At 45.4% G+C, this 10,626-nt stretch overlaps 1 long non-coding RNA gene across 1 annotated transcript; it reads right to left on the minus strand.

Moving 5' to 3' along the window:
• Positions 1 to 5,326: 5,326 nt before the first annotated feature.
• LOC109766449 (uncharacterized) lies at positions 5,327 to 6,350 on the minus strand. The gene is made up of 3 exons (XR_012188510.1): positions 6,106 to 6,350; positions 5,803 to 5,996; positions 5,327 to 5,677 (listed from the first exon to the last, which is right to left on the minus strand). It is a non-coding gene; the product is annotated as an uncharacterized lncRNA (long non-coding RNA).
• Positions 6,351 to 10,626: the final 4,276 nt, after the last annotated feature.

Here is a 10,626-nt window from a genome sequence, read left to right on the forward strand (position 1 = left end):
GATTGGGTTTACTTTGTCTACGTCATGTCATCTTGCTTGAAGCATTACTCTGTTTTTATGAACTTAATACCATAGATGCATGCTGGATAGCGATTGATTGGTGGAGTAATAGTAGTAGATGCAGGCAGGAGTCGTTCTACTTGTCTCGGACGTGATGCCTATATACATGATCATTGTCGTGAATACGCCATAACTATGCGCTTTTCTATCAATTGCCCAACAGTAATTTGTTTACTCACCGTAAGCTATGTGTTCGAGAGAGAAGCCTCTGGTGAAAACTATGACCCACCGGGTCTACTTTAATCATATTATAAAAACCAAAAATACCTTGATGCAATTTATTTACCTTTATTTCATTTTGCAATTTATGTATATACCTATACAAGATTTGATCCTTGCAAGTAACGAGTTCAAGGGGATTGACTGCCCGCGTTGGGTGCAAGTATTTGCTTTTGTGTGTGCAGGTGGTGTTCATGAGGCTTTATGTGATTCTCTTATTGGTTCGATAAACCTTGGTTCTCACTGAGGGAAATGTTTATCTCTACTGTACTGCATCTCCCTCCTCTTCGAGGAAAATCCCAACGCAGCCCACAAGTAGCAGGAAGAATTTCTGGCGCAGTTGCCGGGGAGACATCATCGAAACCTATAAAGTACCTTCACACAAACTATAATCTACTTGCTCTACTTTTTATTTGCCTTTGCCTCTCTTTTTCATCTCCCCCACTTCTCTTAAAAAAAATAAAAAACATAAAAATATTTTGTTTGCTTGCTTCTATTGTTTTCATGTCATGACACAAGAACATGAAGTAAAAGCAAAAATTAAAGATAACTACGAATCCAGTTAAAGTTTTATACTTGGATCATCTTTTTGTGCTCGTGCTGAAACCCCAACTAGTTTAGTTGAGGGAAAATCACGAGATGAGCATGCTTATTTTGCGCGTCACCATTTATCTCAAAAAGGGAAACTCTTGTAAAATCAATTAAATCGTTTGCTATGCTATGCTTGGAATCTATCTGAAATTTATGATTTTACTTGTTGCTCTAAGAATCCTAAAAACACCTTCCCTACCTATGTGAGTTTAATGATAATGAAATATTATCTTTTTATGCCAAGGGTGTTTATAGTTACTATGATATCGAATAAATTGAAGAATTTGTTGGTTTTAAGGGTGCTTATGATTCCTATTTGGAAATAATCCTATTCGACCCTTCTTTTAGTACAAACATTAACATATCATAGTATTATATTCCCTATATAAATTATTTGAATGAAGAAAAGGTAAATCTAAAAAAGAATTCACGAATTAAAAAAATGTTCATCGATTTGAAAAAGTTCATCAAAATTTAAAAAATTTGGTCAATTTTAAAAAAAATCATCGAGTTTGAATAAAAGTTCAGATTTGAAAAAAGTTCATCGAATTTGAAAAACATTCATCGGTTTAAAAAATCATCTTAAAATAAAAAATATTCATCAAAATGAAAAAAGTTCATTGAGTTAAAAACAATTTCATCAAATTTTCAAAAAAGTTCATCGAAAAATAAAAAAAGTTCATCAAATTCGATGAAAAAGGAAAAACCAAAAAATAGAAAAAAAATGAGAAAAAAAAATAAAAACACGAACAGAAAAATAATCTTTATATCTTTATACTATTTAAAAAAGAACGCAAGATTCCCATTTCACCTCTCTTTCGTCTAACCTTCCTTATATATGTCCCACTCTTTCCTTCTCTTTGATTTTTCACTCATCTTTGATTTTTCTCCCATCCACTCTCCCTAAAATAGAATCTATTGTCTCATGTTGTATTAACTTACCAAAAGTACACATTTTGTTTAGTAAGTAATTAAATTCTTACCAAAGTGCGTAACAATAAAATGGCAGGTAAATCAAGGCAATTGCATACAAAAATTTGCTAAGATTTTAGCGCATCAATATAATAATAGACGCACAGTCACGAGCTAATCTATTAGAATGTTTATATTCCAGCTGCAATGCGCGGGCAATTGTCTAGTAATAGGAAAAAAAAAGTAGTAGTGGTTACTGCTATTCTCACTTAACCGACAGGTCCTATGTTCGAATCCATCATGCGCTCACTTTTTTCCGGTTTTATCATACTCCCTCCGTTTCAAAATAGATGACCCAACTTTGTACTAAAATTAGTACAAAGTTGGGTCATCTATTTTCGAACGGAGGGAGTAGAAAACAAAACAAAATAGGTCGGCCAAGCATGGAGACAGGGGTGTGCGACCGATTGGAGAAACACTACAAACAGGCGCCTGAAGCGCTGTTTAGGAAATGCATGTTTCTCGCCGCTGCAGGTGCAAGCCCCGTGGGCGATCTAATTGAGTGTTTTTCTCTCGGTGCGTGGCCACTGGAACCCTAGCCACCGCCAAGAGAGCCCAGTCTTCAGGCATCGTCCCTCGGCGGCTCCCCCTGCAGACGACCTCTCTATCGTTGTATCAGGTAGGTTTAGTTTTAAGGGCCTAGTATCTTAAGCTTTGGGTTGTTCGACGTCTTGGTTTCAGTGGCAACCGCGAGGTAGTCGAGGAGCAGATGCAGGTGGTGATTTGCATCGAGACATTTGGAAGACGGCTCGTGTGGTGGGTTCATGGTTGGTTGCAGGCAGGTATGGTTTCCTCCTATGGGGTCTTAGTCGTGCAGGGGTGTCAGATCTGAAGTTTGATGGCGTGTCCGGTGTGTTGCCCGGTCTGATTCATTCAACAGCAATGGCTTCTCCTTTGGTGAACCATCTTGGAGGTCCGCAAAACTGCATATCAATGATGGAGCCGTGTTGAGCTCGGGGCAGGTGACCTGTCATTTTTTTTTCCTTTGGTGACTGCTGCTGTGGAGCCGAGGGCGGGTGACGACCGTTGGTGTCAAACTTAGGAGATTATTGGGTCTTGATTGTATTTTTCCTTTTTGACTGATGGTTCTTTATGCAAAGACTAGCGTTCCGTTGTCTTTTCAGTCTTGTAAGATCGGTGTCTACGTGGCTTATGCTATGATTTTTATAACATGAATGAGACATGTATTACCGCAAAAAAAAAAGTGCAAGCCCCGTCTTGGTGTCCCCACACCGCACTATACACCACAACAGAGGGTTACCAAAGGAGGACAACGCCATGAAAGCTGTATCCATCTGCCTATTACAGCTCCAGTTTGCTTGTGGTGATAGCAGGTGCACATCCTGTTGATGTGGAAGGTGCCGTTGTGGTTGCTACCGGCAGCGCAACCCGCTGCTCAAGGCTGGGATGTCATTTTTGAGATACCTTTGCTGCTCAAAGTTCAAAACTCCTATGACGTCGATGCGACCAGTGTGTTGGTGCCTACTCCTATGACAGTGGTTTCTGTAGTCGATGATGTCGTGTCGGTGGTCCCTCTGGTTGAGGACGTCGATGCGACCAGTGTGTTGGTGCCTGAGCGTCTTGGTTGACGATAGCTACACCAAGAAATTCAACGAGTTTTATGATTTCCTTGACAAATGGGTGGCTGATCAACCCCCAACTGGCAAGACAAGTGGTTGTCCCCTAAAGAAGAATCGAAGCAAGGAGAAATCAAGAAGGAACAAAAGTAAGAAGGGTAGCGCCATCCGAAAGGCGTCCACGATTCTATGATGGAGGATGCCCAATTCTTGTCATTGTCGGTGAGCTTGTCAGGAGTTCCGTTGAGTTGTGCAAGTGTCAAGGATTGTGATTGTTGTGTGTTTGATGTGTCACTTGGACGATTACAGTGTTTCATTCTTTGCGAGTAGTCCGCATTGGGTTGTTTGTATCGGTTTTCGCCCGGTTTTCCGTAAATTAACTGGGCAACTCTCTTCTTCTTAATTAATCGATGAGGCAAATGTTTTGCCTCCGTTTCAAAAAAAAAAGTTCAAAACTTGGGAGGCATAATTGGATGGATGTATAGACTTTGTGATGTACTCCATGAACAGATTTATGATCTTTGCATCTGAAGAACATGGATCTATCTGTACAAAATATGACTTCTTGTTAGGACTGGATGGAGGGAGCTTGGGTGCGTTGGCCAACTGTAGCCTCTGTTCTCTCCTCGAAGTCTCTGTTACCTGAGGGAACAGATGAGGAAACTTTGTGTACTCTGTTTCTGAAACTTGGTGATCTCGCTGTCAGGCTGATAGCTGGAATTAGTGGTGTTGGAAACACTACTCTGGCCTATAGAAATTTATCTAATGTGTGTCTCAATCCAGCCGTATCGATTACAGAAGCAGCAATCTTTCTGCATTTCTGATTTAAGGAGAAACGCAACATTTCTTGGTAATCATGCATATATCTGATCTTTTGCTCAGTTGTCTTCACTATGATCAAACATTAACCTCCTCTCAAAAGCAAAAATTCAAGATCACCTGTAGTTTCAGATTTCTTATCAACCTTTTCCCCATCAGGTCGATTAGATAGATCCAAGTAGCTTCTCCAACCAAAGTGATCTTTTCTAGAGTGGTAAATTTTTATTTGTCTCGAATTCTGAAGACAAAACAAAGATGGACCTAACTCTTAGCTAACCCTTCATGACAATCTGGGATCATGCAGCACGCGAAATCTGCCATCTAGTCTACTGAACAGTGTGTCACTCTTCCTATGATGTAGGACGGCATCAAAAGCAGAGTGGAGATGCAATCCGGTTGAGAATTTACTTTTGAATTATCAACTTGCTTCCTGTTAGGTAGGATGAACCATCCAATGCATTGCAAAACTTCTAGGTGCCCAGTGATAATTTTGGAAAGGTTTCCAAGGAACAGATCAACAATATGTTATCATGGGGCGCTCGCTGATGCAAAAGAAACCTGCATGGCAGAAATGTTCATGGCCCAGCCGGTGCCCTCACCCTTGAACGGACAAGCCAAAGACATTGTCGAACTTCCATGTTATAGATATATATATATCCAACCAAGGTGATCTTTTACATTGGTAAAAGCAACCTTACAAATTGTAGAGTGGTAAATTTTTCATTTGTATGGATTACTTCCACAGGGTTGAAGTAATGATATCAGCTCTAATGTTCATTGAGAACTTCCATATTACAGATATAGATCAAGTAGCTTCTCCAACCAAAGTGATCTTTTACAAATTGTAGAGTGGTAAATTTTTATTTGTACGGATTACTTTGCCAGGTTATCTTAAAGTAATGACATCAGCTCTAATGTTCATTGAGAACTTAAGTTGGCTCAATGCAAGTGAAAATAAGAAGTTTGTTTGTTTTTCTAACTTCTTATATTTTATTTACATACTACTGATATAATGTATATCATATATAAATATTTCTATTACATAGAGTAATAATAAAAATAATAATGCATAAACCACCAAAACCATATGGACATGCAAATCTCACAAAATAACTAGACAGATCAGTTAAGCATCATTACACAACGTCAGAGGATAGTCAAGGAAACAGAAAGGGAGGCGACCGGCAATTCTCAAAGACATCACTATCAACCGATTCTCCATTAGTCCATTGACAGTCTTCAGTGACAACCTTCAGCAGACAAGCACTTCTTCCCCCTGACCGATGCAATTCTTGTTACTCAATTCTTGTCCTCCCTGTTGAACAGCACCCAAGTTGTTTCCCCCCGCTTTATAGATGTTCCAGATTGCGTAGGCGCTTACGCCAGGGCTTAAGCACATCCAGAGAATATAGAGGCTATGTACTTTGCGAAGGTAACGCCTATATATCGTCCAGGTGAGATGCAACAAACATTTATTCATAGTAGTCATATAAATAAAAGATGAAAAACAACAGATGGCATGAATAACTTATAAAGAAAGAAAGAAAGAAAATATGTACTGTACCAGGCGATGCTTTGGGGCCTAGGTTTGATGTGCGCCGAGAGATGGTGCATGAGCTGGACGTTTGAGTAGCACATGGAGCCGTCGTTGCGCTTATAGCCGTGGCGCAGGATGAGGTCGTAGAGCCTCTCCTTCTTCTCTTGGATCTGCTCCAGGACCTCCCTCCCGGCTTCTTCTTTCCCGTGCGATGACAAGGCCTAGTTAGTTTGGCACACATCATGTATATTATCCTATTTTCATCATCATTAAGATTAAGAAAACGAAAAGAAGACTGGATAACTAGGGATTTCGAGATCGGACTACCACCTGCGTGAGATTCGGGCGGCCCAAGCCGGGAGCGGCGGGGCGAAGCCGGCTGAGCGCCGGCGGTAGAAGGTGGCCGCCACCGGCGAGCCTCCTTCCGGCGGCGCATCGGAGAGCCGCCATCGCCATCTTCGGTCAACGGCGACTATGGATCTTGGCTTGTTGGTCGTTGGTGCGGCTAGGGTTGGTTCTTGGCCCTCAGGAGGAGGAAGGAGGCCACGGCCGGCGCCGTATTTATTATATTATCACAATCCGCCAGGCCCGGCCCAAACTCCTCATCTTTCGTGGGGAGGAGGTAGGTAGTAGAGTTTATCACGATTGATTTTATGCTGAAGCCGTTCCGCTGATGGGCCGGCCCGGTAAGGCGCGACTGTTTTTCTTTTTTTTTTCATCCTTCTTGTTTTCCTTTTATTTTTCCGTTTAGATTTAGCCTTTTTGCCCTTTTCTTCCTTTGCCTTGTGATGACTGGTTTTATACTCCTATAAACACAAGGCATTCGCCTTTTTTCAAATCGGTTGCACACTGGGTATTATTCCAGGGCCACGCATGCATAACTTCCAATGACATCATCATGTCCTTTTCTTATTTCGGAGAGCGCACGTACGCACGCGGTTACTTGCAACTGCTCTTTTTCCTAATCATCACTTTCTGTATTCCATGACATGCATGCTTTATGTAACGTCGGCTTCTGCTAGGGGGGCAGTCAACCCAAATTTCATTTTGGGTCAATCGAATACATGAAGCGTTAGATAAAAAACAAACGCATCAGATTATCTCTTCTACCTTGAATTGTTTCTTCCTAAAAACAAAAAACAACCGTTCTATTCTGGTATACTTCTTACTCCCGCCGCCTTGCTGCCACCGGCCAGGCCGGCAAAGCCCGTCCTTCCTCCTACGCGCGATGGGGACGGCGCGGGCGCGGCGTGGCGGTGCGTGGCCGGCTGCGCGGTGGAGCGCACCTCGCCATGGCGGCCGGATCCGCCTGGGAGGTAGGGGAGCAGCTTGGACAGGGGCGGCGGAGCCGACGGCATGCCGGCTGCAGCACGAAGGCGGGAACTTTACGGGCCTTGGAGATCCCGGGCAGGCCTGTGCGGCCACGGGCCTGGTATGTTCCTGCTATTGCGTTCGGTCAGCTACCATCTTCGACGGTGGAGGTGGGGCCCTCCCGCGTGCCGACGGTGCTGCTGCCCTAGTCCCGGCTCCTCTTCTTCATTATGCAGACCATGTTCCACGGTGTCGTGGTGAGACAGCGTGGGAAGCTTCGTTACCGGGTTGGCGCAGGGTGAGGGTCTGTTTGGTGGCAAGCTCTGGAGTGCCTGAGTTGGAGGTTGGGATCGGGATAAATCCCTGTTGGCTTGGCCGACAACAACGTGGTGGCGCTTCTGGGTGCCGCCGGACCTTCCTGGAGGGCGTCGGGGCTACCCTTCCTCTCTCCTCATCGCGTACCGGGGGAAACCCTTGGCAGCAGCGTCGTCATCGTGGCGTCCCTTCTTGGAGGTGTTGATTGGTACCGGTGCTTCGGAGGCTCGGAGCTTGGTGGGCGATCTCCGGTGGGTGCAACGGCCACGAGGCTTCTTCGTTTCTTTGTCGATCCGCCGTTGTAGGCATTTGTTTTTTCTTTTTCTTTTCTTTTGGACGTGATTGTGCTGCTTCCGTCCCAGCACCTATCGTCGGATGTCTCGATTGGTTGCTTTGTATATATCGGTAAAGGAGAAAACGGAAAACACAGTAACGAAGCCATGCCTGGCGCAGGGGAATACGAGGAGATGGCCGCCGGCGTCCCTAGCCATGGGTTTGTTCCTACACACAGGCTATCTATCGAATGGCATCAGGAGACAATGAAGAGTCAAGCTACGCACCGGCGATGAAAGACGATACATCAATTCAGGGGAAGGACACACACTTCATTCCTTCAATAGTCTAATTATTGATTGTGTTTCTAAAAGAGTTAATTACATAAAACCACAACTTGAGGATAACTTATAACACCTTATCATAACATTTGAGTTTTTTAACACAAAACCACAACTTCGCGGCAACTTATAACACTTTGCCACAACTTTTGAGTTTTTTAATATAAAACCACAAATGTTGGACTAATTCTCAACATTGAGCCCAAATCTATCGATCAACTTCTTTTAACAGCCGTACAACAAGCGAGAGTGGGTCCACCAGCGTTTTGTTTCTCTAAGGGGCAACCGAGAGGCGATCGCGAAGGCGATCGGAAGGCGGCGCCTAGGGTTAGGGTTCCGAGCGCTGGGTGGTGTTCTTCAGGGCAGCGAGGACGTGGCGACGGTGTTGCGTCTCCGGCTGTGCCCTGCGTGTTGGTGCTCTTTCTCGACGGGTTGACTATGGCGTCATCCTCGAGCAAGGGAGAGAAGGCGCCTTCCGTGGCAGGAACCCCGATGAAGCGGACACCGCAGAAGACGGGGCAAACAGACGAAAAAGCGTGCCGGAGACTCTCAGAGTCGCCGGCCGATGGTAAGGCCACGGAGGAGGCGGCGTCCCTGTCGGCGAAGATGGGGGGGGTCTCGCGCTTACTGAGAAGGAGGCGGCGGGCTTTGTGTTTGAAGATCCTGATCCAAGGACAAAACGGGAGATCAAGTGGGCTGTCGTCGGAAAATCTTTCTCCCCGCGACCTCTGATCAAGCATGCGTTTGAGAGAGCCATGCAGCGAGCCTGGGGCCTCCACAGGGAAGCCCAATTCAAGTTGCTGGAGGGAATATGTTCATGATCAGATTTGGAAGCGAGGGAGACTGGAAGCATGTGCTCAATAATTGTCCATGGCAGTTTGACTTTAACGTGGTGGCTTTGAAGGAATATGACGGGGAGACTAGACCGTCTGAGATGATCTTCGATTCGATAGAGGCCTGGGTCAGAGTTGATGATCTTCCTTTGGACAAAAGATCGAAGGAGTTTGGAGAGGCTCTTGGTAATTGGCTGGGGCAGGTTGTGAGGGTAGATGTTGGAGATGATGGTTTTGCAAGAGGTACACAGGTGAGAGTGCGGGCCAGAATTGCACTTTATGAACCACTCGTTCGCGGGTTCTACCTGAAGAAGAAGCCAGATGATTTAGAGAAGACCTGGTTCGATTTTGCCTATGAAAAAGTTCCCCACTTCTGTTTTGATTGTGGTAGATTGGTACATGTTGGGGGGGTTTGTGACCCACCGGTGGATCCACTATCTCAGTGGGGTGAATGGATGCTTGCCTCCCCGGGTAGGGCCTCATCGAGCAACCAGGAAAAGAAGCAGTGGCAGGGAAACTCTAGCAAGAATTATAGCAGGGAGAGCTCAATGTCTAGTGGAGGAGAGACGGGCCAGAGAGGGCAAGCGTATGTTCAAGATCTCCCAACTCGCAGATCATTGTACAGAGACTATACTCCCTCGGCCGATTCCCACACTGGTGGGTCTAGGTATAAAGGGAAAGAACAGGAGGAGGTGGTGAGCCCGCAGAAAACGCACACTGGTGCGACGGGGGCAGCTGAGAATGATCTACGTCAGAATTTAGAAGAGAAGAGAGAGAAGGAGCTGAGGAACGAGCTTCATCAAAAAGTTAGAGAGGGTGTTATCTCCCCACGAAAGAACCAAGATTATAGAAGAAGGCAACAAGGGGAGGGGGTAGCAGCAAACAGGGAGCAGCATAGGAGGCCGGGGTATTACGTGCGGAAACCAAGAAGAGATGAGGGTTCCCCTCGACAGCGAGAGGAGCACTATTGGCACTTGCCTGGACAGAGAAAGAGGCCATCAAAACAAATATGGGTGCCGGTAGGAGATAATGGTCGGAAGGAGGGAGGTGATGCTCTAGTTGGTGAGAAGCGGCAGAAAGTGTCGTCAGTCTTCGAGTGCATCGGTGATCATGGAGTTAGATCGGCGGACCCCGAAAACCGGGCCCGCCGAGAACAATGAATATCCTCGTATGGAACTGTCGGGGGTTGGGGTTGGACCCGACAGTGGGCTAATTGAGGGACCTCATACGGCCATACAACCCAGCGGTGGTGTTTCTGAGCGAGACAAAGAAGTCGGCGAGAGCCATGGATAAAGTTAAATGGAGTTTGGGATTTCGGAATGGTGTTGCGGTGGGTTGTGCGGGGAGGAGTGGAGGCCTAGCTTTACTTTGGAGGGATCATTTATCAGTCATTGTGAGGCCGTGGTGCCAATATTACATTGATGCTGAAATAGCTTTTGAGGGAAGGACCGTTAGATTCACTGGAATCTACGGAGAACCTCGAACGGAGCACCAGCTGAAAACATGGGATGCCATCCGTTATCTGAAGAGACAGGATAATTTACCTTGGTTATGTGCAGGTGATTTCAATGAAATTATGTTTCAGACGGAGCAGCGTGGGGGAAATCTTAGGAGCTTCAACCAAATGGAGGATTTTCGGGAGTGCCTGGGTGATTGTGGTCTCGCGGATTTGGGTTTCACGGGATACCCTTTTACGTGGGACAATAAGCAAGATCAAGAAGCCAACATCCAAGTTCGTCTTGACAGATCTACGTGCAATGACGAGATCCTCAACATAT

Source organism: Aegilops tauschii, chromosome 1 (genome assembly GCF_002575655.3).
Source record: "Aegilops tauschii subsp. strangulata cultivar AL8/78 chromosome 1, Aet v6.0, whole genome shotgun sequence".
Classification (NCBI taxonomy): domain Eukaryota; kingdom Viridiplantae; phylum Streptophyta; class Magnoliopsida; order Poales; family Poaceae; genus Aegilops; species Aegilops tauschii.